The following is a 14,714-nucleotide window of genomic DNA, read 5'->3' on the forward strand; positions in this document are numbered from 1 at the left end:
TCATTATCATCATAATGACGATGATGATTCGTCGGTATCTTGTCGGCCCGGCAGCATTTTCCGTTCTGACATTCCTCTTCTTTACTTTCTTTGCTTTTTTTTTGTTGCTATAATTTTTGACATTTTTATGCCAACATCCCCCAAGGCGAGACAAGAAGGGAAACAAGAAACCTTCATCATCATCATCAGCACAGTGCTCGGCAATTATTAAGGGGCAAAAACTTTAAATGCTTGAACTTGATCCAGCAGAAGGCTGGCCTAGTCAGTCCCTCACCACCCATCACCCCAAAAACCAAACAAGCAGCAATTGAGATGAAACGGGGCCAACCTTAACCCTAGAGAAGCATAAAAGGAACAACTAAAAAACTGAAGGGCCAATAGTCTGACAGCAGCAATAGAACGAAGCAGCTATACCCTATCTATTTGTATAATAAACAATACTTATACTTAGTTGAAAGTCCCAACAATGGAACTATTGAAAGTGGGAAAACTCTGAGACTCTCATTGATTGATTAAGAAAAGGGATCTTCTTTTGCCCCTATTTCGAGACATCTAAGGAAAAGTAGCACACATCCTTCGGAAAAAGGGTAAATAGAAAATTGAACAAAAAATCAGTCATGCCAACACAATATATAGACACACACACACACACACACACACGTTTAGGAACGAGCACGTAAAGCAAACTGCTGAACAATTCTTCGATTTTTCATCATAGATGGGAAACGGCATATGTAAGCATAATCATGATGAACTCTTTAAATATACTTAATTTTGCTTTCACCTTGAAATATATTGAATAACATAATAACAAAATTTAACCTTTTTAGCTGAAACTACTAATTAACTTCTTAAAGTTATTAGTAGATTGGGTATGGAATGTTGCTTTAGGTAAAGAGGGGCATATGATTGATGGAGGGAGTGTTCCCTGCATATTGTTGTTCTCAATGTTGTTGCCATCATATCGATTATTGAGTTTGTTCATCGCCAACTGCCAATACGCATACAAATTAGTTTCAGCTGTGAATCCAAGCAACAAATTTCTGTGGAAATTCCACCTTCGGTTTTTCTTCCTCTCGCTAGACATATTTCCATTTTTATTTCAATGCCTAAGTAAATTTTACGTTCTGTTGCCTTTTTTCTTGGAAACAACTCCCATCCAATACCAACAAACATTATACACAGTTTCTGCCATCCTCTTTTCCTTGTTCATTTTGTTTTTTTTTGTCCTGCATTAAAATATTCAGGTTCAGCATCTTGTATGTAAGTACTAGCAAATTCAGCGCTAAATTTCAATCAAAATGCGCGTAAAGTGGCATTTCGAGTGATTTTTATGAATTCCAAATTGCACAATGAAAAAGTGAGCAATAGAAAAAACGAAAAAAGAAAAGAGAAAGGGAGAAAGAGTGAGGGGATTAAAATGTAGCAGGTGCATAAAAGTTAACAAGTTAAATGGGGCAAAATGGAATGAAAAGCGTGAAATATTATCCATCGAAAAGACTCAACACATTCTATTTTTTATGCTAATAAGCATAAATGTATATATGTACATGTTGTATCTCTCAATCACTTTAAGCATTGTCTATATTGACTAGCAAATGACTATCCTTAGTCTCTTAAAAGAAATTGTGTATAATATTCGTTTACTTCATATTCTTTTAATTCGTTAAATGAAATTGTAATGCATATTCAAAATACTCAACGAACTGCAAGAAATTTCACATATTTCAAGATCTATCATATTGTTCAACTTATTCAATTGAACCACAGAATAATAAAGGATGTGCCTTTTTAAAAATTACAATTTAAAAAGGGCTAAAGCCTTTAATTAATCTGCAGATTTCTTCTAGTTTAAACCACATGATTTTCAAATGGTTTGGTAAATTAAAGTGAAGTTATAAACTATTAAAAGCTTTCAGACATATTCTATTTTGAGTTGACTATTGTACTATTTTCAAAATCTAAGCATATTATAGATACACCATAGATATATGAATTTAGGAAATTGAGCTGGAAATAAACTAACCAGCCTTGGATTAGAGCCATGATAAGGTTCAAATTGATTATTGACAAAAATATTGCTGAATAAAAACGACCAGTTTTCTATTTTATCATTCTATTCGTTATGTTTTTGTGACCTATTTTACTTAAATCTTAAGTAGAGCAGACTCAAGGTCATTTTAAAACAAACAAAAATTTAGCTGCTTCTCTGCATAGCTTCATTTTGACAATTAGTTACAAACTTTTCTCATCGGCAGACTTCGATAACCACTCCCCATAATTTCAACACTAAAACTAGTTGGGAATTAAAACTAGTTAAATCGGAAAAAGGGAAAACATAGCTTACAACTTCAAAGTTCATTTTTTAGAAGTATAGTCATTGGTATTTTTAGAAATAAAACCATTTCTTACACTTAAATAGTGGTACAAATATATGTATATGGATATATCTATAATATAACCCAAAAAATTAGGCTTTTCCCTGTTATTATGAACATGGCTTTATACTGTAAAAAATCTCTGATGATAAACAAAAAAGAAATAAATCAATTTTCATGATAGTATTCAATTCTTAAACCTTTAGGGCCAGGTGATATGCATTTTTACTTGCACGGCAAAAGACAGGCCGATAAACTTTTTGCTTTTTAACGGAATCATGATGATTTTCAATTTAGAAAAAAGTCAATTTTACAGCTTGCACGACTATCATCAATTTATTTAGACTGGCTGGAAGAGGATTTCGAGCGGGGTGAGTTGGAAAAATGAAATAATAAATCTATCCTTATGTCGCATATATGTCATCTTGCCGCAATTTCCATTTAATCCGCTCAATTTGTCGCCAGATTTTGTTAATGGCGACGACTAAAACTTTCCATCTATGTATGTAATTTTCCTCTTCCCTTTTTTTTTTCTTTTTGTTGTTGAGACGAAGCCTTTTGCCTTGAGTACAAGAGAAAGTGCATTTCATTTGAATTTTGAAAGGCCAAAGGCAACAGCAAATATGGAAAATAAGCAGGAAAAACCAGGTATATGCGTGTATGTGTGTATGAGAGAGAAAGAGAGAAGCAAATGCTAGAGCGAGATAGCGGCTAAGTGAATTAATGTTTTTCTTTGGAAAAAAAAGTTTTCTCTTGGCTGTTTTACACTCTTTTTTCGGTTTTACCTCTGCATAAATTGTAAATTGTAAGTGTATAAAAAAATTTGCGTGCGTCTAGGTATGTCTGTGGTGTGTGTGTGTGCATTATTTTCCTTTAAATTTGCAATTTAAATGTAATTTTTCAGCGCATACGCGTAACTGTTTATTTGGTATATGACGAGTGCACTGATTTTTCAGAACCAACCAAAAGGATAACGACTACTTGATGACAGGATATCTATAACAGAGCAAGTATATGTGGTATTTATGCACTTTTTGTTACAAATTCATCGATTTTCTAACGAAATCTACGCTTGTGCTTCTTCAAAATGAACCACATATTCGGAAAACTTATTTATAGATAATTTAATCGTTCAATACATTCAGTAAACTTTTTTGGTAACTCTTTCTTCGTTTTAGATAAAGAGGCTAATGTTTGCAAAGTCACTGTTTTCGATCGATCGTTCCTATGGGAGCTATATGATATAGTCACCCGATCTTGATCAAATTTGGCATAGTCGTTTATAGCTCAGAAAATAACGAAGTTATTGAGAAAAGTCACTGTTCGTGACTTTGCCGTTTGTATGGGAGCTACATATATGATACATTGGTTCGATCCGGCTGAATCCGAGATATACAACCCCTGCAGTATATACAAGCCTACATGCAGCTCTGTGGCTTTTACGGTCTAGGAGGAGTTTGCCCTGATCCGGACGGACGGACGAACATGGCTATTTGAACTCGTCTCGTCGTCCTGATCAAGAATATATATACTTTATATGGTCGGAGATGTGTTGCACACTTCTGACCAAAATTAATATACCGTTTTTACAAGGGTATAAAAATTCGTATTAAAGAATTGCAAAATTTTTGATTTTCTTTGATTTATTTCACATATTAAATTTTATTCTGCTTCCGAAAGTCGTGTGTATCATTTCTGAAATGCTTATATATATATATATGTACATATATACATATAAATAAGAGATAAGAATTGTTTAAACATTTTCGTACACAACCTTATCGTTTTGGTCAATGTCAAAAAGCAAATACATAATTGAATTGAAATAGATTTTGCACTAAGAAAAGAATAAATTCTTATCGCGACAAACGACAATACAGTCCGAAAAATATATAATTCAATGAATATTTCAAAATTAAATCATTGCTCTCAGAGACATAATCTCAGTCGCAAGTGTTAAGTAAATTAAACATTAACAAATCCCAATTTGTATATATTCTGGATTACTCTTCAAAATGAGAAGGAAAAGTGTACTCCCGCTTGTTGGCCTCTTCCTTGTTCTTGGTTTGCATCATGTAATCTCTGAATCTCCTCTCCCAAATAACGGGGTAAGTGGCCAAGTGAATAGCACAAAGTGAAGTTTAATCTAATTGATAAATCTGTTTACTTAGGAGTGTGGATTCTCCAGTGACGACAAAGATTTGTGCGCCTTATATTGCTATAGGTCTATGAAACTCGGTCTAGCTTATATTATTGAGCTGAAAGAAAAAATCAAAATACTCGAGGAGAATCATTCAGATAGTCAGCTAAGCAAAGCTGTTGAGAATTTGCAAAGTAAAATTGATCAACAGAATACACAGATAGCTAATATTAACGAATTCATCACAAACTCAGTCAGGCAGAAAGAGGTGGAAGAGAAAGCCAAATCTCAAACTGAGATAGACAATTATAAGAGACAAGTAGAACAACTGAAAGAGAATTTAGAAAATGTTCAACGTCAAGCAGCCAAAGATAAGGAGGAAAGCTTAGCTCAACAAAGAAATAAAAATAGAGAAATAGAGAATCTAAACGAGAAATTAGCTACCCAAAAATCAGATTTAGATAAAGCAATCAAAGACCTCGAGTCGAAACACAACGAATTTAAAGAATATCAGGCTAAGGAAAAGAATACCAGCAACAAAATTGGAGAATTAAATTCTAAAATTACATCCTTACAGATAAAGTTAGAAGAATCTGAAACTCAGTTGACTGATTCGAATCATTTAGTTGAAAAACATTCCCTACAACTAAACCAAACTAAGGAATATTTAATCGAGTGTCGGGAAAAACTACCAAACCCCAATTGTAAAGGCCTCTCTTCGGGAATTTATCAAATTGAAATTAATCCGATTTCCGTTCTCTGCGAGGGAGATATAGAAGGTGGTGGGTGGATAGTTATTCATAAAAGATTTGATGGCAGTGTAGACTTTAATAGAACTTGGGCTGAGTACCGTAATGGGTTCGGAAATAAGGATGGAGAATTTTTTATTGGTCTGGAGAATTTGCATCGTATTACCAATTCCCAAACATACGAACTTTATGTGCAATTGGGATATTACGATGGAACTTTGGAATTTGCTAGTTATGGTAATTTTAGAATTGGCAACGAAACTACGAAATATAAGTTAGAGTCAATGGGAGAGTTTAGAGGAACAGCTAAGGAGGTTATGAATTACAATTTAAATGCATCATTTACCAGTTTTGATCAAGATAATGATGAATGGAAAGATGGTAATTGTGCTCTACGGTATTCAGGCTGGTGGCATAAATTTTGCACCTATGCGTAAGTAACCAATTTAATTATACAAGAATTACCAATTGTCAAATATTTTGTTTATCTTAATTAGCCGCCTCAATGGAGAACGTTACAGTAGTGGACGCGGTGGCCATACAAGTATGTGCTGGAGCTCGTGGTATTCTCTCAAATCTGTCCAGATGCTTATCCGACCAAAATAAATTTAATCTCATTTCAAAATCAACGAAAATCTGGAAAAACTATGCAATCAAAAAAAAAAAAAATATATATTTCAGCAATAAAGCAAATAATTTTCAAACATAACTTCTGGACGGATTCAATCTTGAGTGGACAATTTCCGTTTTCTGTTTTGTCTCATTGTTAGATGACATTCGATGTCTTTTTAAAAGAATGTTTACTGTAGTTCAAATGCAATCCTAATCTAATTTTCTGCAATTTACTGTAATGATATATAAATAAAAAAAAAATCAATCAACAAAAATTGCTACATCTTTTTTTTATCTAGATAAAATAAGTTCTATTAAATTTCTCTTACAGTACACAAATATGTATGTCCTAACCAAGGAGTGAACCAGAGAACCTGGCGTACGATAATTCAATCCTGCTAAAGTTTGTATACCCTTTCAAGTTTCTATATTCTGTGATCCCTTGGCAAATGGACAAAATTGTTGTGTCGAAAGAAAAGAAAGAAAGACCATGACGAGGTGAGTTTAGAATGTTAGTGTGTCTGCCCATCTGTCAGTCCGTCTGGATCGACATGCAATCTCTATATCCCGTTTACGGTATAGTGCTGAAATTACAATTTTAAGGTTTACTCTTTAATTTTCCGCTTCTAAGTCTAACAGACGGCAATACAAATAGAATGAAATTATGTTTCTTATCTTCTTTTGATAAAAAAACCTAAATAATAAATAATCCAAACTAAGGAATATTTAATCGATTGACAAAAGGCATACCAAAAACTGGTTGCAAAGGACTCTCATGAGTCCTCATGAGTTCAATTCATCAAATTGAAGTTCCCGGAATTGATCCGATTTCTGCACTCTGTGAGGGAGATTAAAAAGGTGGTGGGTGGATAGTCATTCATAAAAGATTTGATGGCAGCGTAGACTTTAATAGAAATTGGTCTGAGTATCGTAATGGCTTTGGTAATATGAAAGGAGAATTTATTATTGGTCTTGAGAATTTGCATCGTATTACCAATTCCCAAACCTATGAACTTTATGTGCGATTGGGATATTACAGTGGATGTTTTCGATTTACTAGTTATGATCATTTTATAATTGGCAACGAAACTACAAAATATAAGTTGGAGTCGTTTGAAGAGTTGAAAGGAACAGCTGATGATGCTATGAATTAAAGGTAACATTTAAATGAATAATTTTTCACTTTTGATCAAGATAATTTTCAATTGGAAGTGAAGATGGTAGATAATTCAAAATTTCAATTCGAATAACATATTTATCTTAATGATAGATAGAATAAATAAATAAATTTATAGAAAAAACCAGACGAAGTTATTGAGGAAAGTCACTGTTTCGTGACATTGCCATTTGTATGGAAGCTATATGTTATAGTGGTCCGATCCGGCGAAATCCGAGATATACAAGCCTACATGCCTACGTTACAGCTATGTAGCTCCAACGGTCTAGGAGGAGTTTGCGTTGATCCAGACGGACGGACATGGCTATTTGAACTCGTCTCGTCGTCCTGACCTTTATATCGTTCGTCCCATAGCTCGCTCTATATTTTGAATATAATTAAACAGAAAAGCAAGCAGCATAATTACCATGAGTTTAACTAAAACCACACCCCCCGACGAGCAGGTCCAAATGCGGGCATTCTCCGCTGCTATACGTTATCCATTACAGTTTTGTTTTTAAAGAGTGAACAGTGAAGAACTCCCTTAATTGAGTGAGTGAATATTTTCACAAATCTGGTTCCCGTTTTAGTTACACACTTTGAATCACTTCTTCACTAACTCATTAGTTCCCTGACTTACTTGATGATTGACTTCCTTGTCCTTTATTTATCACACTGTCAATAATGTTAAAAACTCATTTAAAATTCTAAAGTAGAGAGTTTACTTGTGAGACGAAATTTAAGAAATGTATTAAATCTAGATAAGTTTAGAAAGTACAAAAATTCAGAAATTATTTGATAAAATTTTTGGTAATTCCACCTGTTTTCCTTTGACTGTATTCTGGCCTAATACTAATCGATTTGAAAAAGTAATACTTTAATTTAATCTTAATTTAAAGACTTTTTATTTAATTTTTGGCTTAATTAATAGATTTCAAGAACTATCTCCATAAATTTGTAATGTCGGTCAAAAATGATAGAGTTACAAATTAAGTTTATTTTAGATTAAACGTTTTTTTTTGGTTGAGCAAGTGAGTAAATTAACTTATACAACTTTTAGGTTTAAATTTATTCAAAATTGAAATCAATGATTAAATGAATTCAATCAGTTCTATGCATTAAAGATTTGTTCTAAATTCAGACCTTATTGCATAAATAAAGAAGCAAAGAGTTGGAAAAGTAGATAACTGAGCTTGATGGAATGAAATTAAAGTTCCACTTTAGGCAAGAGAGATCTCTGAACTTATTAGATCTCTCTAGAATATTCAAAAAATGCAAATCACAGTTAGTTTATAAAAAGATGAAAGAATTAAAGTCTTAATAATGCGTATTTATATATTTCTTAATCTTATTTGTTATAATTGAGTTGTTGCAATAAATATTATATATGCCATAAGACTTTAAAACTCAAAGATATAGCCTACAATTCTAAAAAGTTTGAATTTCTCAAATCTAGAATATAAAAGAGGAAGCTTTAACATTTTCATTGTTTCCTTTTCTCGACTCTAGTCGATGTTCTTAAGCTCTTGGAAGCAATTGTGAAATATTCGTTAAAACAAACACTTTTGCGAAGCCTTCGAAGAGAATAGTTCTCGACACACACACACAAAGACCCACACACAAACGCACATACACAAACACACCCTCATAGTTGAGAAGCCTATTTAACCACATTCGACAAAATCAAAGTTTAAACTCTTAGTTTAAAGAGCATGTCAGTAAAATTGCATATTTAAATGAGAAAACCATCTTAGTCATTTGAGACTCAACAGTCTACAATTTCACAATTGCAATCAAAATATTTCTATTGAACATGTTAGGTATTTATTTTCAAAAGGCTTTACCAATGAAACACTAAACTCAAATGAATTTTTGACACGATTTTGGTCAGCATTTTGTGTGTTGCATTTGCGGAAAACCTCTTTTACCTAGATGAAAATTATGTTCATTTTCAACTCTCTGCCAAACCATTTACAAAGAATTTGCTGTTCAATCATGCAACAATTTGTACTTGTTGCCAGTTGTGTGGCAAGGCTGCGATGTCACCGTTGGCAGCTGGGTTTTCCATTTTCCATGCGACTTTTCACCGAATTCGGCATTGTGGGCCATTAGCAAAATGTCTTTTCTGCAAAGCACTCGATGCGTTTTCATTATGGGTGCATTATCCCATGCAATTTGTCAAATCGAATCGCCCACACAGATGAAATCCAACTACAAATCCAAATGTCAATTATGATGCTCATACTGTAGCTCTCTTTGGAGTGTCCTTATTGGCTCTTCTGGCCGTTTTGGGCAAGCTTCAAGTAGAAATTGTTGAGGTAACCAATTGCAATCGCAATTTCCTGCTCTTTCTGGGTTGCCTTTGGTGCCATTGCCATTACCTAACGAAGGTCACAAAAAATAGTCTGGATTCCACAGAGCATTGTGTGGCCACCATTGCCTTATCTGTCCCTGAAGAGCTTCCACTCGACCAGCACTATGGACTGTCAACTTGGTATGTATGGCTACAACGGAATGTTGAAGGCCATGATCAACTATTCACAATTAGCACTGAATTTGTGTTTCCTAATTCTAAGAATTGTATACAAGGGGTTGACGACAGAACAGATTGATATGGTAACATATCAAATATAGAAAAAATCACAGTGCCGAAGCTAACTTCAGCCGCGCCAAAGTTTCTGTATTCTTGCAAGTTTCTCTCGTTCTCTTCCCTTGACAGCTGTTCTTTATTTGACAGCTTTATAACAAAGTTATCGGATTTTGATCAAATTTGACACAGTTATTAATAGACATCAAATAACTTTTGTAACGATCGGGTTAAAAGTAACGAAGTTATTAACAAAATTCAGTGTTTTCGACCAATCGTTCGTTTGGGAGCTATATGATATAGTCATCCAATCCAATCCAGGCGCTTAGTAGACGATAATCCAGGATAATGGCTTAGTGGATAGTCGTCTTGTCTAGTAAGACTTGGATTTGTATCCAGACCATCAAAATATACAAAATTATAAATGCTTTGCGTTGTGGGTTTTTGAATCCTATTAAAGTATTTTTTTTATTTTCTGTGCAGGTGATTACTACGCTGCTTTCTATTATAAGTTATAAGAAAATTAGTAAGTCATAACTGTATTGCTTACTTTTTAGTAAGTGATATAGTAATCTTTATTGCTTTCTTCTTAACAGTAGTAATTACATCAATGTAGCTTACTTTTCCAATACTTGTACCTTGCTTTTCTAAAAAGTTTTAGTTTGTGTCAATGTTTTATATATATTAACTATATATAACTATATATATTTTAACTTGAATTTCTGATTAATGATGTGACTTTCTATACTATTGCAACACTATTAGCTTTAGTTTGCCTCGACAAAAGTTTCTGATAGCTACATCCCTCCGTATACGGCCAAAAACTATGGAGAAGGCAGCTTTGAATGAATTTATACATTTACAGAACTATTTTCCATTGGCAGGACCCCAACAAGGATATTGTGTATTAAATATATATTATTGGCGATTCAATACATATATTCTATACATACTCAATCCCTGGCGTAAGGTGCCGGATTGTGAAAACGGCGAAAATTGCCCCTAATTCAAATTTTGAAAGCTAGAAACTAGGTTAGATTATCAGAAATTGTTTATAAACAATTTTTAAGTAAAAGTTTATCCCATTTATTGCAAGTACATAATCTATACAGTCCCAATGGTCGTAATGAAATAGAAAGTTATATTTCTAAGCACTTTTTAAAACAGATTTCATTTTCATTCACTTTTCAATATTTATCGCCTTAATTGGTCATTTGGTCTCGTAGCCGGTGTATCAAATCAAAGCCATTAAGTCCACAGCTGTTTCTTTTGCACCTACTCATCAGTCTGTTTGAGCCAAAGACTTGGGGTAGAAGCAGTTAACATTTTCCGTAATCAATCAACTCCCAGCATGAGCACTTTAAAGACGATTAAGTTTTTACCCTTCCTTTTAGGTAGACTTTCTTACTGTTACGATGGAAATAATATTGCAGGTTAGTTCATCTTTTTGAACTCCTTGACCACTTATATCAATTTGCAATGTATTTCTAATAGATATTGATTGGTTAAATGAGACACAGCTGCTGATGTTTGACACAAAGGAAGAAAATTCCACCCATAACTTTAGCGACATAAGAATGCAAATCACTTCCGAGGAAGTGCAACAGGAGCAATTCATGAAAGTTGCCATTTGTGCCCTAGTCTTGCATATTCTGATTGTGGCAGTGGGTAAGTAGGATTTACAATTGTATATCTTCTCCAAGTTGATGGCTTTTTTTTAGGTATTATCATCTATAGTTTTGTCTACTGCCGGGCAAGAGCCCAGAGGAAACGTCAACGAGCCAATGGCCAACATCGTCTACGTTTAGCTAACCTGCAACATCAACATACGCCCAATTCACCGAATTGCCAATGTGAGGGCTGTCGTTTGGCCCGAGAAATGTTTCATTCTCTAGTATTGCAGCAACTACAACAAATGACGGAATGTTAAAGTTATTGTGATAGCAATCTGCAGAAAATATAATCTCATTTCTTAAACAGTGTTCCTTTAAAGTTTTTAGAAAATCGCAACAAGGTTGGCAAATACCTTGCCAACAACATCATCGGCAACAACCTTCAAATGGCCTTCGGTATCCTTGTATGCCACCTTCATATAAATATATATATACATATATATTTATTTATTATATACATGTATCTACGTTTTTATACAATTTGATTTGATTTTCATATGGTTGCATAAATATATATATATTTCCAGGTTTGTCATTGGGTTGAGGTGTTCTTTGGCCCCTCCCGCCACTATTTTCGTGTCTCTGCAGTTGAAGCCAGTGCTTAACAACACATAAATGTCAATGTTGGCCGCAAATAACTAATACAATCAGAGCAGAAGGCGAGAGAGACGAAAGGACATACACGCGCTCAGACACACACTCATGTATGTGTATGTGTGTGTGTGTGTGTTTGAGTCTGTGTGTTTACACCAATATGAACAATAGCAACAACAACAACTACTGCAGTTGCATTGTCGTAAAAATGTAACAGCAGTAAAGCTTATAAAAAAACATGTGCAGGACTCAAAAGATAGAGAGAGAAAGAGAGGGAGAGGGACTGGGTCGACAGGAGTAAAATACAGAGAAAGCGCAAGAGAAAGTGAAAAACAAAAGGGGGATATAGTACTGGGGAGCCAGAGACATATAGAAAAGCTGTTTAACCAGTTTAACGTTGAAGTTGCAATGGCAAATGTATGCAAAGGTCAAAGTTCATAGCATTTCCCAGCACTGCCTGAGCGCACGCCTGTGTGTGTGTTTGTGTATACGTGTATATACACATTCCATAATAAATAGTTCTAATCCTTTTTTACCTCCATTCAATATTAGTTCTGCTAGACAGCAAGCAACAACAAAAACAGCGCCTTGACCTTGTGTTAACTTCAAAGGAAATTTTTTGAGAAACGAAAATATTGTTTCACTTTCATTTGTCAGACCTTCAAAACGAACAGGTAATGATTGGAATGTTCATTTACTTTTAAAGTGATTGAATTGAAAATGAACATAAATAGTATTCAAATGTTAACCAATCCCTTGGGAGTCTCCTCAACATTTAGTTACTTATTTAATGAATAATTGCATCAAATTTTTACATTATATCAAGTGCCAAAAAAATATTTATTAAATATGCAATTTAATACAGCCCCTTGCCATATTATTAGACTCTTTGCTTAAAAATTAAGTTTTCCTGGCCTATAACATGTCAGTGGACATTAACAAAGCTGCATAAAAAATTTATTATAAATACAGTAAATGTCACATAGAAAATTAGAAATTTACATGAAAATGAAATCTATGAAATCGCTATTAAAACAGTTTAAATTGTTGAATTGCACTGGTGAACTGAAACTCTGTTTTTTAGGTTATATGTCTTTTTCGCGATAATGGATGTGAACAATCGATTAACAAAATGATCAGTGTTGCCAAAACGATAAAAGTTCCCGCGTTATTCAAAAACTCAAGTTCTACCAACATATCTACAAAAAGTTCAGAAATGTAAAGTAAAAGTAGATTTGCAGCATGAGTCTTAAAATATAGCAACGAACTGTATAAAAGTAGAATAATTTCAAACTTTTGTTAATTTTCAGATAAAACTCGTTTCTATTTCCATCTCCGTTGTAAAGTGGTTTCTATCTTGTAAAGAGTTTACGTGAGCAAATTAGTGGATTAGTAGAAATGCTATTTGGTCGTTTGATTTTTCGATTGTTCTTGGCCTTTTCTCAGCAATAGCAAAAAAATATCTTAGATTTGAGGTCTGCAGTTTCAAAATTTCAAATATAACCTCTGGAAATATAAAAACATAAGGTTCTAAATGGATCATGGTTTGCATTTGAGTAATTGGAGCAATATTTTCGAAAAGCTTTCACAGTTTGAGTAGAAAACTAACGCTTTGAAATAAGGTTTTTAATATTTTTCAATCAAGAATATTATCAAATCCACAATCAACTTGTAAATTTTTAAATAAGTAGTAAGGGACACAAATTGAATTCTAATCAGCGGTCCTCCCTGTAACAAAAATCAACAACATCAACAAATTTCTCAATTGTAAATAGCTTAGTTACTACTTTAATACTAGTAGTCCTTTTATGACTGAAAGACAAGGCTTTAACGACTTCCTTTTTGATATAATCCTTAACTAAGCTTATTATTAGGACGTGTTTTACGACTTTCTAGACAATTTAATTCTATCTTATTTAATATCGATTAGTTTTCTATTGTGGCGATTTAAAGTCAAACTGTTTAGTTAAATCGTATCATTTAATCACTGTAAACCACTTCATTTCTCAACTGGCACACATGGCGTATACGTCACACTTGACAAATGGCAGTGCCTGGGTGTGTGGGTGTGCGTGTGTAGATGGGTGGGTGTGTGTGTGTTTGTGGATTTGCAACCAAACCCATCTATCCATCAATCAAAATCAATGTAAATTCTAAGACTAGTTATTGATATATGTAAATATATATATGTACTATATTTGACTTGACTCACCTGACTGACAATGCCGCCGCTAACTCTGCGTATCCTGGTGATCCTGATTTCGCTTCAGATTTAGATTCACTTTCTGATTCTGTTCATTCGTTTTTTTTTTTCGTATTATTTTCTTTTTTGTGTTATGTTGACGTTTATTGTTATTTGATTGCAAATCCTTATGCAAAAAGTTAGTAGTTCAACCGAAAAAAAGGGAAAGTCTATAGAAAAAAAAATAATGGGAGAAAGAAAAAAAACGTAAAGTAACACAAGCAAAGTCAAGTTGAGCCCAGGCAAACACGCACAGGACACGGAGGCGGACATACCAATGCCAAAGCTTGTAAGAGAAGGAAACAACGCACGTTCACGTTGAACAGGAAGGAACCAGGCGAAAGGCACACAGGAAGCTGGCAACAAAAAAAAACCGGAGACTTGACGAGGCACAGCCAGTGAGATAGAGAGAGACAGGGCGAGAGATGAGGCGCGCGGCTGCAGCCAAGGACAAGGATACTAAGGTAGCTACAGCAATAACAACTATAACAAAACCAGCAGCAGCAGCACAGACATTCCAATAACAATGAGGCTCACGAAAGCAATAGAAAACATTAAAAAAAGGAGAAGAAAAACGTAAGGA

The 14,714-nt window shown here is 34.0% G+C and overlaps 1 protein-coding gene across 1 annotated transcript in view; it reads right to left on the reverse strand.

Annotated features, from left to right (window-relative positions):
• The window catches only part of LOC6643393 (sodium- and chloride-dependent glycine transporter 2), a 32,929-nt gene extending 18,716 nt beyond the window's left edge, over window positions 1–14,213 (reverse strand). The window contains exon 1 of the mRNA XM_047009576.1: window positions 14,102–14,213. The gene's annotated coding sequence lies outside the window, so the exon portion shown is untranslated. The remainder of the gene's footprint in view (window positions 1–14,101) is intronic.
• Between the last annotated feature and the right edge of the window lie 501 nt (window positions 14,214–14,714).

The sequence above is a fragment of the Drosophila willistoni genome (assembly GCF_018902025.1).
Source record: "Drosophila willistoni isolate 14030-0811.24 chromosome 2L unlocalized genomic scaffold, UCI_dwil_1.1 Seg168, whole genome shotgun sequence".
Taxonomy (NCBI): domain Eukaryota; kingdom Metazoa; phylum Arthropoda; class Insecta; order Diptera; family Drosophilidae; genus Drosophila; species Drosophila willistoni.